At 36.3% G+C, this 26,163-nt stretch overlaps 1 protein-coding gene and 1 long non-coding RNA gene across 3 annotated transcripts in view; one reads left to right on the top strand and one right to left on the bottom strand.

The window, feature by feature from the left end:
* The window catches only part of Cyyr1 (cysteine and tyrosine rich 1), a 110,142-nt gene that overhangs the window by 54,326 nt on the left and 29,653 nt on the right, over positions 1-26,163 (top strand). The gene's annotated exons all lie outside the window — the stretch shown is intronic.
* On the bottom strand, positions 618-9,586 carry LOC125616931. Of its 2 annotated transcripts, none has more exons than XR_007347714.1 (3): positions 8,921-9,586; positions 5,819-5,916; positions 618-915 (listed from the first exon to the last, which is right to left on the bottom strand). It is a non-coding gene; the product is annotated as an uncharacterized LOC125616931 (long non-coding RNA). The 2 variants fall into 2 exon arrangements; XR_007347713.1 differs by lacking the exon at positions 618-915 and adding an exon at positions 6,636-6,692 and having other exon boundaries at positions 4,831-5,916.

Below are 26,163 nucleotides of genomic sequence, written 5' to 3'. Positions count from 1 at the left end.
TCATCATACATGTACTTAGGGTAATGATGACCATCACATTCCACCATCTTTTCTACTCATATGCCCCCTCCCTTCTCCTTCCTTTCTTTTTCCCCTTTGCCCTATCTAGAGTTCATTTGATCTTCCCATCCCCCACTCCCTGTAGCATATTATGGATCAGCATCCTTAAATCAGATAAATCATTCACCATTTGTTTTTTGGGGATTGGCTAATTTCACTTAGCATTGTATTCTCCAGCTTCATCTATTTACCTGCAAATGCCATGATTTTATTCTCTTTTAGTGCTGAATAATATTCCATTGTGTGTGTATGTTTATATATATAACTGAATAATATTCCATTGTGTGTGTGTGTATATATATATGTGTATATATATATATTATGTTTATATATATAAACATACACACAGACTGCAGTTTGATGATGTCTATTTTCTTTATCTATTCATCTACTGAAGGGCATCAATGATGGTTCCACAGTTTAGCTATTGTGAATTATGCTGCTATATACATTGATGTGACTGTGTGTCTGTAGTATGTTGTTTTTAAATCCTTTGGGTATAGACCAAGGAGTGGGATAGCTGGGTCAAATGGTGGTTCTCCATATTGTTTTCCATATTGGCTGCACCATTTTGCAGTCCCTTCAGCAATGTATGAGTGTGCCTTTCCCCCCACATCCTCATCAATACTTATTGTTCTATTTTTATACACCTATTATTCTATACTTTTTACTCTAGATTTTCTTACACATTGTGCTTTCAACTTGGCACTATGATCAGCTCACCGAGTATCTCTCATTAAAGAGAATAGCAGAAGTGTCCAAAGAGAAGAAGAAAAAATTTCTCAAGGTTATAACTGTGTTGGGAGTGAGGAGGAGTAACTCAAACCCTTGAGTGAAAGCAGTAGTATAAGTTGCCTGCAAAATAAAACAAAAAGGCAGTCACATTGCAGTAACCCGATCTGTTTTATCACACCATCATACAAAACCGCATATAAAATCCACTATGCTTTCCCTTACCCTCCATGATAAGCCAGCACTTGGGCATGTCTCAGATTGTTGGTTCAGGGAACTTCTGTTGTAGAATGATTTATCTTCTTGTTGATAACCCGCCTGCCTTCCAGCACATGGCTTTGGATATGTATTTGTGTCTGGTCTGACTCAGTCCATATTCTTTGATTCATCACAATAGAGCTATGTAGGCCAATGAGTGGGCAGGAAAATCACACAAGCCTCAATTAGAAGATTCACATCTTACTTTTTATATGCTGGTTGGCCTAATACTGACCCCATTATGATTGCTAATACTTTAATCTCAATCTGTGATCTTTAAATAATCATAAAGATGTTTCCAATGTTTGGTATGTGTGTGCACAATACAGTCATTAGCACAAGAAGCATCTTCTAATCTAGTAACAAGTGGAGTTCCAGGGTGAAATACTTTGCATCAGATACAGACACAAATGAATGGAATGAGCTTTCTCCTAGGTAATCAATGGCATGCTACAGGAAATTGCTGAAAAGTTCTTCATAGGGACAAATGGTTCATTTGGCAGGTAATGGGAGCAGGAAGCTTGTCCTCCCTCTACCCTGATATCATAAAATAACTCTGAATTTTCTAGAAGATCAAAACCAAATTTTAATAGAGGAACACAAAATTGATCACTTTGCATTAAAGGTATTTTAAAAAATTAAGTTGCTATTTTTAAGACTTTCACATTGAGAAAACTGTCAGAACAGCATTATTGCCATTATTAACATTAACATTTTATTATCATCAGCAACTTTAAGGTGACTAACAAAATGATTATGTATAAATTCAGTATCTTTTTGAGGTTTGATGGGAAATGTACTCATCAATTTTCCAAATCTGTACAAACTAATGTTTTTAAAAGATTTTGACATATCCTTAAATAGATCCTATTAAGACTTTAAATAGCTGGTATTTGGTCAATGCTAAATATGCATAAATCCTTGGAACAGTGATTGACAGTACTGCAAAATTACCCATCCAGGAAGGGTCTCCCAGCAACAGAGCCTAAGATTCAACGCAATCTGCCAATGTTGAATTCAATGAAGGAAATGATGAGAAAAATGTCTTCATAGTCTGTAAGCACATGATTTTGGTACTCTTTAATATTTACTGTATATCTGAATTTCCTTGGCATTTTCTTCATGCTCAATACATAGAAAATAAGCCCAATGCTAATGCATTATCAGATCCTTACCTCACCAACTGTTAAGCCAGCAGGTCCACAAATGGGAAATTCTCTATGGCTCTGATAATAGGATAACTTTACCAATATTTATGTCCCAAAAGAGCATGATTCGTTTTCTCCTATCTGGTCAGTGTTCTATGATCATACTATACTATTTGTATACTAGCACTTGAATGGTAGCCTACCTTTGAAAATTCTGTGTGCAGACTTGTATTGGTGACTTGCAAGCCTTTCTGTTATAAGCAGGATATGTGTTGTTTCCCTCATCTCATGCATTTGAAAACAGAATCACAGAGCAGATACCTGACTCAGCCCATGACGGTAGTGGTTGGCTCAGCCAGATATTATGCACAGCTCTGCTGAGTTCTACTTCAGTTCTCTCTGCATTGTCTCATGCTGAAGGTTAAGAAGATTATTTCAATGCCAATCAAAACCATTATCAATGACAACAAACAAATGTGGCAAGGATGTGGAAAAAGGGAAGCTCTCATATACTCTTAATGGAAATGTAGGTGACTGTAGTTACTATGGAAAACAGTATAGAGGTTCCTCAAAAACTAAAAATAAAACTCATATGATCCAGCAATCCCACTACTGGGTAAATATCCAAAGGAAATGAAATCAGTATGTCAGAGAGATATCCATACTTCCATGAAGCATTATTCACAAAAGTCAAGATATAGAATCAACCAATGAGTCCATCAATGGAAAAATGGGTAAAGAAAAGATAAAGAAAATAGAGTATAATATTATTCATCTAGAAAAAAGAATAAAATTCTATCACTTATAGGAACGTGGAAGGAATTGAATGACACTATATTAAGTAAAATAAATTAGACATAGACAAATACTGCATGTTCTTCCTTATGTGGAGACTGAAATGTTTACCAGAACTTGGGAAGACCCTGGGGGAGGGGAGATGGCAAGAGAAAGGTAACAGGTACACAAGTACACTGTTGAGTAGGAGCAAGAATTTCTAATACTATACAGCATGGTAAGATGACAATGGTTGAGCAACAATAAATTAAATATTTCAACATAGCTAGCTGAGAGGATTTTGAATGCTCTTAACACAAAGAAATGATTAAGCAATAAATGTCTAATGTGATGGATATGACAATGATGTCATATGATCAGATCACATGTATTTTATATATATATATATATATATATATATATATATATATATATATGCCCTGAAGTATCACACAATACCCATAGATTTGTAAAATTGCTATCTTTCAAGAAGATCATTCCAAATATGGCTGTTGTGGTAGAGCTAGAACTGCTCAACAATAGCTGTGCCTCCTCCCTTTCCATGGAAATAGTTCTGACCATTAGACCATGAGCAGAAAAGATATGCATCACTTCTGGCCTGAGTTAGGTAATAGCCTTTTATAGGATCTTTCAACACTTTCTTTTTCCTTCTGGTGGCAATCATGAAGCTATATGATGAGATGGTGGGTTCATAAAATGAAATGATCCTGAATCCCTGAATCACTGCATGGAGGAGAGCTTTCCTGGAGACTCACTTGAGTTAATCATACTTTGAGGAATAAATGAACTTTTTCAGTTAATTTATTAAGCCACTGTGACAGCAGCATAAACTCAGTCTATTCCACCATATATGTATTTTCTAGTGCAACTCATCTAGATTCTTTCTACAGCTACTCTTAGCACTATACGATTACCATCTCCCAGTATACCATTATCTCCAGTTATAATATTTAAAGGAAGACCAGCAACTGCTCTTTGGTTCTATGGTGAAAATAAAACAGAAGAAAATGACAGGGAGTGGATATGGTTTAGGTGCCATGATTTTAAATTGGGTGGTCAATGAAGAACTCATTTAAAAGGTAATATTCGACCAACCACTTAAAGTTAGGCAGACATCTACAGAAAGCATATTCTATGCAAAAGGGAATTGTCAGGCATCTGTTATTTTAGGAGCAGCAACTAGGCCAGAGGAGCTGAAATTCTGTGATTGAGAGGGGGGAAAGCCAAGAGAACTGAGGACAGAGAGATAAGGAGAATGAGGCATATCATGGAAGGACATGTGAGTTTTTTAGGAACTTTGTTCCTGGTCTAAGTAAAACTGGAAACCCCTGGGAAGTATGGTGCAATGTAGTGACATGATTAGATTTATGTTTTTAAAGAATTGTTTTCTAAAAGCATATTTATGCCACCGAACAATTACTTACAATGGATAGTATTGTTGCAATATAAAAATTCTGGCTTTGATCAGGTGTTGTTTTGATCTATGAGTGATTCTCAGCAAACCACAGTGATGGTGGTATGAGCTCAGGGTTTACATTATATTGATAATAATCAGGCTTCTATCTGAGGTTCCTGGTACCCTAGACTGCCATTCCCTGACTTCAAATACTTGCCATCAAGCTCCTAAAGAGATCTTTGCAAGAGTCTTGATTCTCAAGACCCTCCAGTGTAAATCACAAATAGCTGGCTATAATTTCATAGCATATGGAACTATTATGTACAATAACAGTATCTATCCTAGGTGATGACAGAGTGCATACATTGATCTCACAAATAGTTTACTTTGTTATTTCCACCTCAACACCCAAAAGAAAGCTTTGGTTCAGCATCTTCAAAAAATAAAATCATTTTCACTTACTTGTCTTTACTTACTCCAGAATTTGTGCCCATTATATTCCTTTCTTCAGTTCAGAAAATACCCCTTACCACAGTGGATCAAGTCAGAAACGCTAGCAATTTGTAAGAGTTCTTTTTCTAAAACCCACCTTTCCTACAACCCCACACAACCTCGAATTTAGCTCTCATTTTCTCGCTTGTGTAGCTCGCACAGCCATTTATGGGGCTTCGCATTGCACAATAGTCCAGAAAGTGTCATTTTAAAGTACAGGTCAGGTTATAGGATTCCTTCTCTATGTGTGGGCTTAAAGATTCCCTAATGATCCTGTTTCTGCCTGCATTTTCAGCCACATCTCCTGCTGCTTCAAGATCACAACATTTGCTTCAGCCAAACAAAGCTGTTTGCTGCTTTCCATTCACTATAAGCTACTTCACCCATCTGTGACTTTGCAGATGTCATGCCCTCCACTGGAATATTTTTTCACCTTGTCTAACTGGCAGATTCCTATTGCTTTCAGCCTGTGTGTAGATGTCATATCATTTGTGAAGTTTTCCCTGACCTTACCTTCAGGGCTTCTCATAGATAACTTTTCTTTAGGGGTGACTTTGAGCTTATGTCTGTCGGGCCCATAAGACAACTCTTTGTATGCCAAACCCCTAAAATAAAGATGGATATATGGCATTGATCTTTGTGGAACTCTAAAAACTGTTCTGGCTAAAAGCCTGGTGTTAACATAATTAAGAAGATATCACAACTGTAGGGGAATATCCATTCTGTGTTCATGAGGGAAAATATGGCCATTTCTTCCAGCAGTTTGCCTGGTAACAGACTTTTCACACGGAATTTGTTCTTCCTCAGGACGGGTTCTGTATTTGTTTTTATTTGTTTGTTATACAGTCATTTTATTGCCCTAGGATTTTATCTTTGTCATCCTTCTCTGTCTCACAGCACTTGTTATGAACTGATTGCTGTTTCTCTAAAGGCTCACCTGGTCATCTCGTGTTCTGGAATCGTTGGCTATCGAGGAGAAATATGTTGAGAAAAAAATCAGCTCCTGTTTCTTGCTTCATGTGGAGATCCAATTTTCTATATTTATATAAGGATAGATTTCATTTAAGAGAGCAGCCATTCTAAAACTCATGGTCAAATTATGAGAAACACAGGAATACTCCATTTTTCTTGAGAGATTACAGTTCAGTTATATAATGTTGTTCAGTATTTGTATTTGTTTTTTTTTTTTGTGTGTGTGTGTGTTTTTTTTTTCTTATTACAGAGTAGCATATGTTCTGAGACGGGACATTGCTGGTTCTGCCTCATCAACTTGAAACCCTCTCTAGACAACATAAGGCCTGCTGAGTTGAATACTGCAATGACATGCTCTTCTAACTGGTGGCTGAGTCCCCTGTTTTCACAGGGTTCGTGCCATAAGGAATTGAGACATATGTCTCATGTGTCAAATTTGAGTGTGAATTTGAAAGTTGAAAGTAAAATGAACCCTTGAACATTCCAAGAGGAAATCATAGCAACCTGAGGGCTGAGGATTTTCATAGCTACTCTTTGATTTTTTTTCCCAAAGTTGCATTTTATTATACTGCTTGTATTTTCATGCAGTGCATGGGAAACAACTAAACCCACACCTTACTGATAGTGTCATGAAAAAGATATTAAGAATGATTCTGATTTCTCTGTGATCAGTTATAAATCTGTATTTTCGGGTCACTGGGGGCTTTCCTTTCTTGTAGAACAACCAGTGAATAAATGGTCAAATGAGGGGGCCAGGGTCATTTTAGCAAGTGGATACCCACCTAGATTGGGTAGAAACCCTGCAGAGGTCCATGCACCTTTGAACCTGTTTCTTTTTCCTAGAATGGAAGGATTCACAGCACGAACATGAGAAGACAAAGGGCACATGAGACGTGGATGGTGTCAGGACATGGAGAGGGTTCCAGGGACACTGAGTAGCTTCTGCTGTTACACCCTGACTTAACTGAAACTGGAACCAAGACACCTTCTTCCAAAGGTTGAGATTGAGAGTGTAGCTGCTGCCCCTACAATTCACCTTTATGTCTTCTTAAAGCATATTTTCTCTGTCTTCTTATTTACTATCTATGGCCCAAGATGCTTTAGAGAAAACAACTCAAGGATGGTTAAAAATATGGTGAAATTTATAGGGCTTATGAATAAAAAAGAGGGAAACTTCAGTTAACATTGCAGTTGAGAGAAAGCCCCTAAATGTCAGAAGAATGTCACAGTGCAGATGAGTTAGGATTGGGGACATGCTTATTGTAAGGTAACTAGAACCAAGGTGACCTAGAATATAAATAAAGTCAAATTTATGGGTGAGGATTTATGTCTCACTAGAGAAGAAAATGAGGGCTTCAGATTTCTCAAGATCATTTTTCCAGATTAAGAAGAGAACCTGAAGTCTCACGTAATCCACAGAAATGGGTAGAAAGTGGAAACTGAGTAATGGGTTGACTGTGAACAGACCCAAGGGGACCTGTCAAGAAATATGTTCTATATGTTGAAGTGGTCATGGTTCCATGGGCATATAAAAAAAACATAAACCTATCAAGCAACAAATTTAATATTTATATGCTGAAATGAAATATGTCTCACTAAAGGTTAAACAAAACATAGAGAATGTAGAACTGGGGCAAGACCTAGATTTTATACATCTCCCAAGAACAAACAGTTTCTCAACACAATTTTATATCAAAATTCTCTCCTGTGCTTATGAAAACTACTAAAAACCCTTTCTTGTTTGTTTTTTCATGATAACCTACTTTCTTCAGAAAGTCCTCTTTGTATGGTATTAAATAGACAATAACTCCCTTTCATTTTCTTAACAGCAGTTCATGATTAGCTGTGTGGCTCTGAGACTGCTCTCATAAACCCTGTCTCAGAATTATGATCATATTGGTTTAATGTAACTTGATAATAATGATAATGATAATGGCTAATGTGTATTAACTGCTTAACAATGTTACTGATACTCTGGTTACATACATACTCTCATTTAATTCTCAAAATGATCTTATAAATAAAGTTCATTAAGTATGTGCATTTTTCTTATAAAACAAAAAAACCCCAAATCTTGTGAGGTTGGGCAGCCAATGCATGGTCACCCTGAAACAGGACAGAAATTTCGGTTATCAAAATTTAATCTTAAGCTCTCCAGACTGTAGCATCTCCTAGCAGCACCCAAACTCTCACATAAAAGCATATCTTTATTTGTAACTTGTGCTTTTAATTGCTCTTTACATGCTTGGGAATAAAAAATTTGAAGATTATATTAATTGTAAATACTTTGTCATACCTTGGTGACCATGAGCCATCATATGAAAAGGAAAGTAATAATTAATAGAATCAAAACTATAAAAATTTAGCCAAGAACATGTTTTCCTTCTAATTTCATCTCTGTGCTGGATTTTAATTCACATAAATTTTACAGATTAAAGATTTTTTTCTTTGAGCATAAACATTTTTAAACTATTTTAACTATTTTTTCAAAACTGAAAAAGACGTCTGTTTATATTCCTCACTTCTTATCTATAATACACATTCTGCTACATGCTCACCTGTTCTTGAGGTCTTTTGTTGATCACTGTTTTGTCATAATACAGTGAGTTATGTAGTTACCATTAAAATGGGCTGGACTCTTGGACCTTACTCAGAATGCCCAAAGTCAATATGCAACTCATATTGTCTCCCTGCTCACTCACTTTTTTTTTTTTTTTACCGTTGTCCTTAATGCTATTTCATGGAATTTGATGATTCAAAATCATCATAAAGAGAACAATAATAGATCAATAACAGAGCTAAAATTACAGGTGATAGAGACTTTTAGAGAAGTTTTTAAAATGCAGAATAAACAAATAACCAGAAAAAACTCCTATAAGTGAAAGTGCAGATTTTATAGATTTATTTTTATCCCAGCTTCCTCTTGCATGGATTTAGACAATTTAGATTTATACAATTGTACAATTTAGATTGTTTTCTCCTTTGCATCCCATTCTTTATTGTTATGGTTACCAAAATAGGTATTATCCAGAAAAGTATTTTATTGTGACTTTAAAAAAGCTCTTACTTTCTCAGGAGCAAATTGATGACGTCTGTCAGCTCCTCATTAGAAGTCCTAAATTTCCAAGAGGCCACAGCAGTGGATGTTCTTCAAGAATGGTCTCCTGGCAACCAGGTTTCCAGGAAGATACTGCTAAGGACACAAAAGTGAACAGAAATAAGATGAGGCAGTCAATTTAGAAAAAAAAAATGGAAGAATTTCATACATAGCATGTGTGTATGAGTGTGTGAGTGTGCATGCATGCACGTGTGTTCTATGACCTTAGAAGAGTTGAAGGGAAATTTTTCAACCCATAATTGTTTCTTAAACTGAGGTAGGGATTTTTAGTTATCTGCTTAATATTATTTTAACTTTTACCAATAAAATACAATACTCAATGGCATAGAGAAATGAAATGTTCAGGTAGAAATTTTATTTAATTTTGATCATATATCTCGAATTAGTGCTTTCTTTTTCAAGAATGAAATGAATGATCAAAGAATGCAGGATTTAAAATGAAAATCAGTCCCCGACTCAAGAACAGATTCCAAATCCCCTCACCAACAACCTCACTTTAATGAGATAAATGAAGTTCCCACATATGCACTTCTTTAAAACAATACCTTCAAATACTTTTTAAAAATTTTTTTAGATGTTGATGGACTTTTATTTTATTTGTTTACTTATAAGTGGTGATGAGATTCAAACCCAGTTCCTCACACATGCTAGGCAAGCACTTTACCACTGAGCCACAACTTCAGCCCCCTTCAAGTACTTTTAATGATGATGATATTACTGTACTGAAATTGACATTGTTTTAATACAGTCTGATTTTTTAAAAAAAAATATTTAGTCATTGATGGATCTTTAATTAATTAATTTATTTATATGTGGCGCTGAGAAACCCAGGGCCTCATACATGCCATCCTCTTCCACTCTGATACATTGCCTCACCTCAAGCCCCAAGGAATGGAGTTGGCCATCTATGGACTGACCCCTAAATAAATAAATACATAAAATCTGCTAAAAACAATGTTCAACTACTTCTGCAAGACGGAATATAAACATCTTGGCAAAAATAAGGAGTAAGAAGAATAAGAATTAAGAAGAAAAAAAATCATCATCAAACATATTAATCTAGATGAACAGAAAACCATCTCTTCCACATGTTTTTTAAAATGACTTAAGAAAAATAAATTTTCTTTGACATTATCTATAGCTCACTGTACTACAACATAAAGGCAAACAATAAGAAATATAAAACATATTTGAAATTCAATAAATAGCAAGACATGGACAATTGTTTTAGATTTACAGGGAATTGGAATACTTTAAAGGAAGAAAGGGACACTGTCCATCTCTGAGACCAAAAGAGATTGTAAGGGCCAAAGTAATTTTATTCTGGAGAGTTTGTAGCTTGAAATAATTAGTTCATAGGAAGGACACAGTGACTTTATCTTTAAAATTATTTAAATTTATAAATAATGTAATCTTTTATTGCTCTATAAATGTAAAAATGTAACTCGCCTAAGTAATTATTAGTTATTCTTTTTGTCAAATGTACTATTCATTTCCTGTGTCCCTTGACTATCCTCCTAAGCAAGCAGCTTTCATATCCTCCTTTCAAGTAAAAAAGAAAGAAAAGCACTTACCAAGTTATCAAGCACATACACAGCAAGTGAATTCTGCTTATGGTGCATTTTGAATGGGAAGCAGAGAACCCTTTGTCTTGATTCTATTTCTGAGTGTCTCTGTCTTTAATCCTTTGCCTTCCTATATTGATGATTCTAAAGTTTCAAGACACATTATTTTATTCACTAAAGTCTGGGTGTACCAATCAGTGCTTTATTTTAAAATTGGAGGATGAAATTTTCAGTGTGCAAAGGATAATTCACTATAAATGTCTCAGACAGGTTTCATTATTGCTTTTGTTTTTCTACTCAGGTATCTTATATATTCTTTACTACTCTGCAGCTTTGAGGCACAAGGCAAGATCCTTTGCTGTATGTTTTTCCACATTCATTAAAATATACTTATCCTTTGACACTTTAAATAATACTCATCACTTCTCTCACTCCCCCTCCCTTTCCTCCCTCTCTCGTTCTGCATCTTCAATACACTTTGCAGACTTCATTAATTCTTACAATACTTCAGAGAGGTAGATAAGTGGGTATTACTGGTCAGATTTTCATTCAGTCTGACAGTGGGAATCCTTCCATTGAGATAACATAAGATGAAACTGGGACCCATTATCTCCACTGCACAGATGAAGAAAATGAGACCAAAAGATTAAGTGGTGAACCAAGGGCAGAGAGCCCACGTGAGCAGAGTGGAAAAGCCTTTTCAATTCCACCTCTCAATCCTGGGTCTTTTGTATTTACCTTGTTACAGACCTCCCTTGGCTAGGGAGAACAAGTGGAATCTATATGTGATACTCAGAAGGTTCTGTATGAAATCTTCTCTAAGAATTAGGAATGACAAAATCAACCAGTGCATTTCATACCTTCATTTGTGCATCCTAATTTTAGAACCAGGGAATAAAGAAAGCATCCATGTAGAAGAAGTCTTTGGCATCTTCTCGATTTTGTTCCAAAGAAAGATGTCCCTCACTGGTATTTCTTAAAGGAAATGTACATCCTTTTCTTTCAATGTCTGAACACACATTGAACAACCAAGATGATTGATTGATAAGCAAAGCTCAGCTCTAGCCCATTGTTTACAGAAAGTTTTCACCTTCTGATGGCTGAAAATGTGGTAAATCTATGACTTTTTTGCTCACAGTCCATAAGTCTCTTAAGCCCCAAATCAATGTATTTCAGAAATTTTCAATATCTTTCCTAAGGCATCAGTAAACATTCCAGATTTTATGCAAGACTTCTCCCTATCTACCAGCAGAAGCCAGCAGTTGGTGGACCACCTGACTTTGGGGACAGGGTTATGGGCACTTGCCCTCTATTCCCACGCACTTGTACCCAGCAGTTCTCTTCGTCCACTACCAGTGCTGGTCCTCCACTACCTGACCTATCCGAGGGAAAAGAGAAGTAGGTGGCAAACAAAAGTTCTTGTTCAACTCCTGTTAGGTAGTTTTCCAAGCTATTAGAATGCCTGGATAGCAGCCTCCAAAACTTAAAGAATCTCCTCTGCTGGACTTGTTGACACCTACTACAAGGGACCACTGTCTCTTCCTCCCTGTTTCCCCTCCTGTCCTTCCATTATTCACTCCACATAGACAGCTCTTCTGGTATAGCCCTACTGCCCTTCCAGGTGGATCTCTCAGGACCGAGAACAGCTCTAGGCTGACTCTGATCCACATGGCCCACACCTGCTACAGAGAGTCAAATCCCTTGCCTTCTATGAACTGAAGGTTTGGGTCTCCACAAAATGGACAGGTTGGAGCTCTTCTTCACAAGATGGTGTTATCAGGATGGCGGAGGCTTTGAGAGGGAATAAGGTTTAAGTGAGATCATGGGAGTTGAACCCCATAATGTGATCAATGCCCATCTACAAGAGAAACCAGAGCTTCCTCTCTCTGACATGTGAGGATGCAATAAAAAGGCAGCCATCTGCACACAGGAAGCAGGTCCTCACCGAGAAGCAAATCTGCCAGCATCTTGACCTGGGGCTTTCTAGCCTCCAAAACCATAGGAAATAAATGTCTACTGTTTAACCAACTCACCTTGGTATTATAGCAGCCCAAGGTGACTAAGGCCTTGCTCTATTTGGAGCAGGGCATAAATCCCTTCCCTACCCAGGCTTGTTGTCCCTCTCCTTGTATTCTACTGTAGAAAATATTGCATTCTGTTTATTTTTCTTCCCTTTCCAATTTTTCTTTCCATTGTCCAAAACATGGTCTTCCTCCAACCAGTCTAATCTACTCACTGGTCTTCTGGCGTGTGCATTCAGACCCAGAGCTTTTCACAAACATAACCTGCTTGCCTATTTAGCCTCATTTCCAGCTTCTCACTCATAGACTCGGTTAGATCTTGCTCTTCTGGACCTGTTCAGAGTGCACCAGATTCTCTCCCTCCTTCTAGGTCTTTCTCCTACCTTGCTTGTATTATTTACACACAGCTAGCATGACAAATTACCAAAAACACTAGCTTAAAGCAAGAAATGTTTAAAACACTAGCTTAAAACATATGTCTCTTGAAATTCCCAGGACCAGAAGTCTGGGAGCAAGGGGTCAGGCAGAGGAATATTCCCTCTGGAGTCCCTAAGCATGAAGCCCTCCTAGCCCTTTGCACTTTCTGGAAGTTGCCACTCCTTGGCTCATGCTGAGACTCTGCCTCTACAGTCACTTTGCCTTCTCCAATTTTCATCTGCAACATCCCCCTGATGTCTCTTTTAAGGACACTTGTCACAGGATTCAGTGCCTACCTAGATAATCTAGAATGAAGTCTATATTTCAAAATCCTTAATTTAACTACAGCTGTAAAGACCCTTTCCAAAAACAATATCGTTCATAGGTTCTGGGAATTAGGACAAGGACATGTCTTCTGGTGACCACCATTCAGCCACTAGGCACCACAGCGCTTTTCCTCTCCAGTTACATAGAAGCCTCTCTACTGGTATCCCTGTCTCCATTCTTTCTTCTTCTAATCAATTTTCCCTTCTACTTGTGTCCTTCTGAAAGACTGTTTCCTTCCTGCCACCTGCCCCTTACGTTACAGGCTTCACTGACCTGCGGCCTTTCATGAGTTAGTTTCTGTGTGACCATTAGTCAAGCATCCTTCTACCATCAAAACTTCACATAGTACTTGCTTTATTGAACTTTTCCCTCTTTAAAAGAGGCCTGTGCTCTCTCACCTTTCTACAAATTTCCTCTTCCCAAATAGTTTTTCTTTTCTTCCTTGACTGGCTCACCTTTCAAAGTCCATTTTCATGACCACTAAAAATATTATCTTGAACATCAGATGTCTGTGGTCCAACTATTTTTCCCTAGCAGAGGTTAAATGGCATACGTTCTAGGTCACTATTTTGTCCCCAGTACCTAAAAAACACCCATAGTCAGTAAACGTTCTCTTCAAGAACTTGCCAAATATAAAGGATGGATATTACATAGCGTTGACAACAAATTTAGCAGCTTGAAATTTCAAAGCAAATAAAAATATATGATGCAAGTGAAATACATGGATTTGGTTTGAGACTCCACTTAGGGTCTTTAATTCAATGGAAAGCATAAAAATCAATATTTGCATCTGGCTCTGCTGAAGGGAGGAATTATTTACTTGTCTTACAATGCAGAAAACAATGTGTATTCTTCAGGCATTTTACCACATAGCAGGGGCTTAGATTCTAATTTGATTGGTTCCCCAAAAAGAAATTATTCATTTTGTATTATTATGATGTTGTAGTAGGAGGCAGTATGTCCTTCTCAGGTAGATCAGGTGGACATGACCCACACCTCACTAGAGTTCATGGCATTTTAATAACTTAAAATGGTAAAAAGCCAAACTGCATTTTTTTTTCTAGCTCTATAGAGTTTTAGAACCTCCCTCAGGGAATACATAAGACACACACTATCTGCTAGTAGCAGAAGGGAAAAGCAAAGTTACAGATTTCTGGACTGAAGTCTCCTGTGACCATTTTTCTTCGTAGCCACACTCCTCCTGGCACTCTTGCGAGTTGATTTACTTTTAAAAAATGACCTCGTCTTTCTTATAGAATCAAATCCAGATTCTTGTTAAAGGATTTATTTTATGTTCTTTGACTTGAGAGATACAAGATTGATGAAACAATCTTTGAAATCATGAACTGGTGAATTGGTTGGCATAATCCAAAACTAACTCGATCAAGTAAGTTATTGGTGTTGTTCCCTGGAATTTTTATGAAATGGATTTTCTGCTAAAGGGTACATTAGTATGAAAGGGCCCCTTTGCAGATTAAATTTGACCAAATATGAGAGTATTTGGGGGACCAGTGAAAACTATTAAGAATTTTTACTTTGATTTCAAGTAAAAATAAATAAAATCTTTGGAACTGTTACAACTTTGAGTAACTTAGTCATGTGCTCCTTGGTGACCAAATAATTGATACATTACTGTCCAATAATTATCTTTCATTACCAAAAGATATTTTTAAATTTTTCTTCCCACTATCACTTAGTGATTTAAGAAACAGGAGTAATTTATGAGTGACAATTATAAATTACTAAAGGAAATTATTATATATCTTTTCATTATGGTTCATTCACATCTAGGAGGAAATTGGTCTTCCTTGCTGACTGTGGATTAGTCAGCAGTGGAATATGGAACTGGATACAAGATGAGTCTGAACAAATTGGGAAATGTCTAGGTTGCTGGGCCAAATGTTTTCCTTTTCTAGGAAACACTGATCAGTCAATTTTTCTACAATCAAACATATATATTAATGACAATCTATGAACAGAAAAGACTGCCGGCAATTATTCAATGTCTTTATTTCTGTAACATTGTGTTAATGTTTTAGTAGCTTTGTATATTTACCAGGCTTAATTAAAAGTTTCCTATGTTGCGGGGTTTAGGGTTGTTGCTCAGTGTGTAAAGTGTGTGCTTACCTTGCTTGAGGCCCTGGTTGAATTCCTAGCAACTCCTCTCCACAAAAATGGTTTTCCATGTTGAATATTCACTTAATATCAGTCATTTCTTCCTATAATTTACATGTATCCAGTAGAGTAAGAATATGAATTAATTCCAGTGGTTCAGAAAGCTAAGGCAGGAGGATAGCAAACTCAAAGCCAGCCTCCACAATTTAGAGAGGCCCTATAAGCAACTTAGTAAGACCTTGTCTCAAAATTTAAAACACACACACACACACAAAAGGACTGGAGATATGGCTCAGTGGTAAAGCACCCCTGGGTTCAATCCCTGAGGCCCCCCACACACCCAACAAGAGAAAATGAAATAAAATGAGGGCTGAACAGAAAATAAGAATAATAATATTCATAACCATTTTTCTTCTTTGTAATCTCTATAAAAAGTGCTTTAAATTAAATCAGTCTCTTTTTTGTTGTTGAGAAATTGCTACTAAAATCACTTCATTTTCCAGTTTCATACATTTGAGTCCATTTGAGTCCAAGGTGTTTCTTTGCCTTGGACCCTGAACCTATTTCTACTGAGACACCTCTTAAGCAGCTTTAGATATCACTGTGGAATTCTTAGCCTCTAGTTGCACCAATTCAGTAATTCCCAACACTGGTTATATAGTAACAAGACCAGGGTAACTGTAAAATATCACAATGCCTGGCTATCACCACCAGAGACTGATTTAATTGATTTGGGTTGGGACCCAGGCATCATCCTTCTTTTATGATTTTTTTTTTTTTAATCTAATGTGGAGCCAGAGTTGAGGACCACAGCCTTCAATCAGAGAAAATGGGATTAGCTCTTATATTTTGAACAATGTCAGGTGCCTCTGCAGGCCCATGCATCTATATATCTGGGGGATCTTAGTGGCCACCCCAGAATCCTTGGAAGAGTTTACCACTGAATTTCCATTTTGTTTCTTGCGTTGACCTCTTCCAGCAGTCTGTCCTGGTAACAAGATTCTTACTCCAAAATCTGAAGCTCAAAACGGTCAAGCCACAGAGCTTATTACTAGTGGAAACTGGATTTAAACACGGGATGTGGATTGCTGAATTCACATCTGTTCTCTTAATGATAAAGCCAAAGCTGCAGAAACAAACAAACCCTAGCATCTCAGTGGCTTAACCCAACACACTTTCATTTCTTGATCACAGCACCATCTCAGTGGTGCAACTCTCCCTCAATCCATGACATGGTGACTCACCCTCCTTCCATATGGCAGGATTTCTCATCTCTAAAGAACCCTTTACTTCCAGTCATGTGGGCAGACAGGGGCATACAGGTAGTTGAAGAAGAGGCATTGATGCTAACTAATGTCAGGAAGTGACATATACCTTCCATTAGTATCCATAGGGGAACATTAGTTGCAAGGTCATTCCAGGAGATATGAGAAAGTGGGAAATGTAAAGAGGCATGTGGATGTTTGGCGATCCTTATCCATTTCTGCCTGAAGTCTACTGCTCCCCTTATTAAGGTGGATCTCCGAAACCAAAGATTATTACCCCCTTATTCCCTGTTGCTGAGTTTCTCTTTATTAGATCCACATCTTTCTGCCTGATCTGCATTAATTTCATCAGAAGAATCATCAATTGGTAAGGACAGCTCAGACTAATGTGCTTCACTCTGCCTGTCTACACCAGCAATATAAGTTACTTGAATAACTGTAGTTTATAGTGTTCTATATTGACAGTCAGTCTGCAGAGCTTATATTGACTAATTTTCTTGCCCCCTAGCAGGAAAGCTGTCATTTCTCAGGCTACTCCTCCCTGTTACCTGTCCTAATACATGGAGCAGGATGAACTTTGCCTGATTTTTGAGACATACATCTAGACCAAACTGTGATATAAGAACCATCACTCTGATGGTCTAATCCAGGAATAAATCCCTTCTCTTTCAGTTGTGTGACTATAAAAGTAAGATGCTCCCTGGTCTGTGAGAATTTCAAAGAATGCTATAAAGTGTTCTGTTATAAAAAAAAAAAAAGTACAGAATCCCCATTTTTAAAATTTTATTTCTTTTTTAATTGAAAAAATGTATATACTTATGGAATAAATGCAATCTTTTAATTGTACATGTTGTGGAATCAGCAAACCAGTGAAGGCTGCTTAACATATCCTGACTACTTTATTTTAAAAAGTCATGTAAGATGATGTATTTTCTACATCAGTTATTTTGTAATTATTTAGTCTATTTTGCCAGGACTTTTAAGATAAAACTATATATTTCCAAGTTTAAAGTCATTAATTTAGAGTGAACTAGATAATATGAATAGGTATATGCAGTTACAATTACTTATATAAAATATTCATTACTGCCTTGGTGATTATTATCTCTCCACAGACAAAACTGTTGCTTGTATTGACAATACATGAGATAAGAATTATTGGAAAGAGATATTTTCTCTTCCTTTCAGAATTGAAGGTGATACTGGAAAAGACAATTGTGTGAATAAATTCAGCTTCAGTTACAACTTCAGTTACAACTATATAGAATTTTTATTCTCATTGGACTGTAATTAATAACCACACTAAAATTTAACTTACTTCTAGTCTTTTTTATAAGTTCATTAGGCTAAAAGTTCCACCTTTGCTTAGCTTTCCTTTATTGACCAGCAGCAACTGTATTACTAAGGTAGAATTTCTGCTAATTAGTTGTCGTGCTAGGAAGCTGAAGGGAAGCTCAAGCATTATCTAATCTAATTAGATTCTAACTGTACAAAGACCTGGGTGAGAAGATCAGACTGCATGAATCAATCTAAGAATAACTCAAAAACTATTATTTTTTAACTTATATTTTAGAGAGGCTTAAGTATAAGAGTTTTGGAGGACAATTAAAAGTTTGTTGCTTATATGAATAAAGCCAACCTCCTATCTCTGTGTGTTCATTATCCCAAAAGTTTATGGAATGCAGTAATAAAAACTAGACAAGCTTTTTATAAAAATGTTCATGTTGGAAAACACACTTGGTTCCAAGTGGGCCAGGAGGCATCACTAACAAAGGCATCATAAGCACAGTTTATGTACTGCCCTCTCTATGACACCTTGCTGGGTCTGACCCTTACCTTCTTTCTTATAAAGAGTCAGAGTGTTCCCTCTGTAGAGTTCTCTTTTTTGGAAGAGAGATGGAGGTCTGATAGATTAAATTCATCCTCAAAGTCACACACATGCATGGCCTCCAGACTTAGTGACTTTTAAATACTGGAATTATTCAAAAACTTCAGGTGACTGTGATGGCATAGTTCTAATAGTCCTGGAGGAGTTGAAACTTGGTGACTTCAAGACACTGATGAATTGGTTTTCTATATTATTCCTGAATTCCCTTCTTTCCACCTTCTTCCCTGACACACTTCCACTGTCACTTTGAGTCTTGTGCCATCTTTTACTCAGATAATTACAGTGATCTTTTAATAGGGCTTCCTGCATATAGTCTGAAACCATCAAATCCACTCTCCACATTACTCTTAGACTGATCCATGCTGACAGCTTTTCACTTGCTTCCCATGAACTCCAGTAAAAACTCCAAGATCTTTAGAGTGTCATTGAAGACCTTCCCAATCTGCCCACACCCCTGCTTATTCTGCAACCTTACCTCCTTTCTTTTTATTCCAGCAACTCTTGACTTTTCATGGCTTCTTAAACACATCATGACATATTAAATTCCTACGGCACTTATAAATTGTTCTTTTGGTACAAAATGTACTCCTGCTATCAATTCTCTTTGATTAATTCTGTATCTTCTTTCAAGAGTCAAACAAGTTACCTCCTTAAGGAATCCATGCTCAGGCACCACATATGCAATACAATCTCTTTCCTTAACACACCAACCTCTACTCACCACACACTAAAACATGCCCTCACACACTAACATGTCTGGATTAGGTACCATCCTCTTTGGTCTCATAGAACCAGTCTGTGCTTCCCCATTTGCTCTTAATGCCTTACTCTACTATGAATGGCATGTATATATACATCTGTCATCCCCAATCTCTGTTTTCTTAAACCTTCAACATTATATTTAGGACAGAGGAGATATTTTTAAATGTTTGATGTTGCATAATTTACTATTCTCACCAATCTCTAGATTAAACTATTTTTTTTGAAGTAAGGGTCTGCCAAAATGGATGGTCATAGAAATCCTCATGGTATCAAACCTGCAGACTTGCCCAAGGTTATCTTTCTGACATTTTAGTGTCACTTATATGTTTGGGTGAAGGGCAAATAGATCTTAGATTTGGGGCATTTGTCCCTATCTGTCCTTCTTTCCTTATAATTCCAGCTTATACCTATAGATGCAGACGTGGACCTGGAATTATAACAATGCCAACTATATAAGTTTACAGGTGTGCGAACATCTATTTCTTTGTTTGCCAACTCCTACTTCCTCTATTGAACCAGCTACCTTTATGTCCCCCATTGGTTACACAGGGAAGGTTTAGGGACAGACATGTAATCTAAGCTGCACTACTCATGGTACCAAAACTATTGGTTTGTTACCATTCCCATCTGGGCCAATCACATTCCTTCTCTGGGATTATATTTGCTGGAATGAGAGGAGATTTAAATAATTTTTTCTCTGATAGATAATGGTAAGACATAAATGCAGTAACTATTTGGAGCTCTTAGCAGCAGTCATTTAAACCAAGAGGGAATGATATTGATGCTCTGATGAAAATGAATTGCTTGTGAATGACTTTACTGAGCAAGAGGTGAGATCCTAAGAGAAAGACCAAATGTGACAGCTCTAATCAATCACATCAGTCTGGCACAGGTGAAGTTGTAAGTAACACCTTCTGAGAGGTGTGACCAGGCAGCAGCTGCCAGGTCTAGACAGCCTCCAGCTCATGAGAGTTAGGTATGGATAACTAATGTCAAAACCAGGCAAATGGCTGGCAGGGCTAGAACACAAGATGTCCCCAACTGACAGTTATCAATCATATGCTTGTCTTGGCAGAGGATGGGACTCACCAGGGTCCAGGAAGAGGATAGCAAGCCAGCTTGTAATGTATAGTCAAGCAGTCAGCAGAGCCACAGGAAAAAAAAATACTGGGCTGGCACAGGAGCTCATTGCCAGGGGACTTTTATGCCATCAGGGTCTGTTGCCTGCTTCAGCAGTGAATCTGGAAAGGTTTACAAACTCCAACATCAACCTTTAAATTCTAGGACCTGAAAGGTAGCTGCTCTGCCAGGTCAATTACTGTGAGCCTCTATATGTATTTGAAACTCCATCCTTGAGTAAGTAGGAAGAAAAGCAGATTAGGTCTGAATTTTTATAATAAGATCCAATTTCTTGAGTCTAATATGCTTTCAGGACTTAATCTCAGAAAGAAGTGAACTTTCAATAGAAATCTTTGTAGTCTCTGTCAAAAATTGGTTTGTGATTTTTTTTTATTTGTTTGATAAAAAGGCATAGAAAGTCTGGTCTAAAGTAATCATCATAAGCAAGTTAAAGTGATTAACTCAGTGGGAAGTTTCAGCAAACCTTACATCAGAAGGATACCCTTTGCTGATATAATAGGAATGACAGTGTTATATCCAGAAGAATGTTTTAGGGTTCAAAAGTGGAAGGCAGAAGAACTCATATGCAGTGACTCCACTTATTTAAATCTTGTCTTTTCATGTCAACACAGTTTACAGATTATATTGTTTGCCATGTAGGGCATTCTGCATGACTGCTTCTCACTCCCCCATTCAATTAGTCACCAGATTTCTGAGCATCAATTTCCAAGCATATCAAAAATCACTTTTACTCTGTCTGTCCAATTCCCAACTAGACTTTCTTTCATCTTTACATGCCTAGTGCTTTGTAGAGAATTGGGTTCAATGATGAGATTCTCTGTGTTTTAGTCAGCTTTTTTCACTGCTGTGACCAAAAGACCTGAACAGAACAACTGTAGAGGAGGAAGAGTTTATTTCATGATTCATGATTTCAGAGGTCTCAGTTCATAGACATCTGGCTCCATTCCTCAGGGCTTGAGGTGAGGCAAAACAACATGGCGGAAGAGTGTGGTGGAGGGATGCAGCTCACATGGTGATTAGAAAGCAGAGAGATACTAAGCTCAGCTCACTAAACATATACCCCAAAGATATGCCCCATCTCTTCTAGCCACTCCCTATGCACCACCAGTTACTCCCTATCAGGGATAGATTCACTGAATTAATTAATTAATTTCTCCTCTAAAACTTGCATTGTTTCACAAATGATCTTTTTGAGGGGAGGACACCACACATCCAAACCATAATACCACGAACACTGTAAAGAGTAAGAGCAAGATAGCCCACTGCCACCTAGACAGCTCTGTGGTGACAACTTAAGACTGCCAAGCTCTGTCCTTAAACCTACCACAAAACTAGACACAAGATCTTTCACAAGTACTTTTTTTTAATCCTCTCGCATATTTGGTTTTTATATCTGCAAAACATGTGGGTTGGATTCAATTTCACAAAACACCATCCAGGTCAAGAACTGTTAGATTGAGAAATCACAACAACTCCCTTTAGTTTGCTATCTTCATTAGGTTTTATTGTTAGAAAAATAAATTCTCTTTTGCTGAGTGTGACCAATTCTTTCATTGTTCTCCAGTCTTAGTCTTCTATGCCTGGAGATAGTTGACCCTCATAATCTCTGTCCTTGTTTGCTATATGACATATGACTTTAAATTTTTTTTCATATATTATATATTTCTCAACTTCATACCTCAGGACCCAGAACAGTGCCAGTATGTGACAGATGTTGCTATCTAGTAACAGCCATTTGGAATAATTGTAGACATAATGGCTGAGGAATAAATCAAACCCCCTGAGAGTCATGACTGGAAAATTAAATATACTCAATGGTGGGTCAGTACCACCTTTTCAAATATTGCTGTTAAATAGTTAAATGAAACACTTTTATGTAGAAAATGAAACTATAACTTGAAAAGGTTCTAGAAACTTCCATAGCTATGAACCATTGCATTTAGATTTTGATATACAGTATGTTTTGTTGTATCATTTTGGAGCTACACTGACAGCTAATCAAATGACATTTGGTTTCTGTTTTGGTTTAGATGTGTAGTGTCCCCCAAAAGCTCATGTGTGAGACAATTCAAGAAAATTTAGAGGTGAAATGATTGGGTTATGAAAATATTAACTTAATCAGTGTTAGTTCACTGATAGAGATTAACTGGATGGTAACTATAGGCAGGAAGGTTGTGGCTGGATGAGGTGGGTCATTAGGGACATGCCATTGAGTTTATATTTCACCCTTGGAAAGCAAAGCTCTCTTTCTGCTTCCTGAGTGCCATTCCCAGATGCTTTCCTTTACCACACTTTTCCGCCATGAGGTTCAGCCTCACAGGCACTCCAAGGAAGGTAACAGCCTGTCTATGGACTGAGACCTTTGAAACCATGAACCTCAAAATAAACTTTTTCTCCTCTAAATTTGTTCTTGTTGGTCTATTGGTCACAGCTATGAAAAAACTGGCTAGAACAGTTTGTACACAGTATTTATAACATATCAAGGATATATAATAAGGCCCCAGGTGCAGTGTCACACACTCAACTTGTGAGGCTGATACAGAAAGATCACAATTTTGACACTAGCCCTCTCAGCAACTTAACAAGATCCTCAGTAACATAGTGAGACTCTGTCTTAAAAAGAAAAAATGTAAAGGACTAAGGATATAGCTCAGTGGTAAAATTCCCCTGGGTTCAATCCCCATACTAAGGGAAAAAAAAAGAAAATATCATAGAGGATAAATGTGTGTGCATACACATATCAGAGTAATGCATTTGATAGAATATATTTAATAAATGGCTTTTTGGTTTAGAAAATATGCTTCTGAGTGAGGATTCCCTGAAATATATGTGTTGTTTCTCTCTCTCTCTCTCTCTCTCTCTCTCTCTCTCTCTCTCTCTCTCTCTCTCTCATCTCCCCTCCTCCTCCTCCTCCCTCTCTAACATATAGATAGATTAGATGATAGATATGTGCGCATATATATATATATATATATATATATATATATTCACACACGTATATACACATCTGTATATGTATTTATATCTCTATGTAGTAAACTGGAAAACAATGTTTAATTGGTATTTTCAATATTACTCTTGTTTAACCACACACACTTAATCTCCATTGAATCTATATTGGCACAAAATCAGATTGGAGCTGAGCACTTTTTCAGAAAATATGATCAGTGGAGATAAGAGCAAAACAACTAAGTCTCAAAGGATCCTTTTTGTCTTGAATTATTCTTGCTCTCTTCATCAATCAAAGCATTTACATTGAGATCTAGTGATAAAAGTATTATTGTATAGATCACCCTACATTTCACAACACATTCAAGACCATTTTTATTTTCATTTTGATGTCTTCTTTGATGTCTAAGCAATGTAGATTATTTTTTGAAGGTCCTCACTGAGTCATAAAATCTAATTCTACATAAAATGTAAGATGAAAGATTACAATTTAACAGAATTTGAATGTAATCTCTTGTCCTCTTGCTACTGATATGCGAGGTGGTGGCGGTGGTGTGGAATCTTTATACAGGTTTCCGAGTATCTGTATATTCCATAAAACTGCTGTTTACACATTAAATATTTCATTTTGTTTTCAGTAGCTGAGATTGTATAATAACCTTGGAAAAGGAGTTGTATTTAATCAGATTAAGTCAGGCAGCATATCATACACACATACACAGCCACACACACACTCAAAGTAATGGTAATTTTAATGGATTAAAATAAAAACTAATTCTCTCAGGTAAAAGAAATTCAGAGATAAGCAACTGATATAGCATTTCTAAGTAGCTACTGGGGAAGCAAACTCTATCAAATTCATACTTTCTCTGTCCCTAGGATATGGCCTTTTTCTCTTAGGCCAACATGGAGACTTGGTCACTGCATTTTTTATTTCAGAAAGCAGAATAGAGGGTAAAATGAAGAAGTTGGGACAAAAAAATCCAATTCAAGCCATCTCTTAAGTGGGTTTCTTAAGGAATGACACAAAATGTTTTACCTACAACTTACTATCCGAACTTCATCACATTAAAAGAAAAATATATCTTGAAGGGTGCCTAGATCAAAATATTTATTTCAGCTAGCTGTGTGTTCAGCTAATATTTAAGATTTCTTTTATCAAGGAAAATGCAGAAGACAGAAATTGAAGTAGACAACTGTCTCTTCCACAGGGCTTGATTCAGTAAACCAGATAAATTTACCCATTCAGAGTCATTATTTTCTTACTTTACTATTATCTTTGGAAATGTGTGTGTCACAGAGATTCTTTTTGCAATTAATAAAAGCTTATTGGAAAATCATATAGGTTGGTTCTCCTACTCTCCATAAATATTATGCACATGGATTAGTAACAATATTTCATAACAATTTAACCATTTGGAATTATAGTTTTATTTAATATATGGAGATGTGCATGTTACTAGATATAGTGAGCAAGTTGGTGTTCTGAGGACCTATGATTATTAGTGGAAGTTTTAGAGGTAAATAATATTGAAAACTATACTCCATTAAGTTTGTTTTTCCATTCTGACCAATCTGTAATGATTTGTTAAAGCACCCGGCAAGAAAATGTATTATTTTAAACTTAAGTAAGTCAAAATTTTACTGAACTATATTTCTTACAAATTCTCCAAAATATTATAAAGTATTGGTTTTGAAGGGTATGACAATATTGTAATGCATTGACACAAAAAAACACAGATTATTAAGCAAATACTACTGTAGTAGTCCAATGGGCAATTTTTTCTAAGTTTTATTCTTCTTTTGTATATTGTTGGAATAGGATTTTTGTCATTGCTCTAATTCATCACATATGGATTTTGATAAAGAAATAGAATGTTTTTACATTTCCTTCTTTAATAAATAAATTTAAATTTTTTTCATGTGTAATTTATTTGTACATTGTAATAGGAAATTAACTCATTTCAAATTAACTCATTTCAAAATTGTGGTCATTTTTCCAGAAAGGTCTCCCTTTTAAAAATTTACCTTTTGCTATGTACTTCTTAAAACCTTTTATGTCCGTATGAAAAGTTTCTCTTAGCAAAAATGTTCTACAGTTTGCATACTTTTTATGTGGGCATCAAATATTTCTATGGCCTTTTTTATTTTTCTATATTTTGTGAGTGATGTTACTAAATAATTATGTAAAATGTTCATAAATTCTTTTATTATGCTTATTGCTAAAATGCATTTGTAAATTGAATCATGTCAGAGAACAGAAATATTTCCCTAGAATTTTTCTCACATTTACTATTTTTCTTAAATATTATTTAATAGTAAAATCATGTCAAGATGTCTGTGTGAGGTTGCTTTATAATAATGATGAACCTAGAATTGTGTTGTCAGTATCATTCTAACAATGCAACATTATCAGAATCTTTTCTACACATAAAAGCTATTAATGGAATGAAATAAATTATCTTTGAGCCTTGATATAAAAGACAATTTTATATTATTGTCAGAGCCACACTACAAATACATTTAATGTCTAGATTGCAAAATCTCACTGTTACAAATTTTGAGACCATAATTTTGTTCCAATTTCTTTCATTATCATCCAGTAGTCAACATCTACCTATGAAGCTGAACAATAGGAACTTGATACTTACATGCATCTTTAAAGATTTTTTCCTTAACATGAGCCAATTTTGATAACAGTATCTGTCCTTTATAATTTAATTTAATTCTGACATTAATTATG

The sequence above is a fragment of the Marmota marmota genome, unplaced genomic scaffold, assembly GCF_001458135.2.
Source record: "Marmota marmota marmota unplaced genomic scaffold, marMar, whole genome shotgun sequence".
Taxonomy (NCBI): domain Eukaryota; kingdom Metazoa; phylum Chordata; class Mammalia; order Rodentia; family Sciuridae; genus Marmota; species Marmota marmota.
Note: the sequence above shows the minus strand (reverse complement) of the source record. Positions and strands in the feature narration are given on the sequence as shown.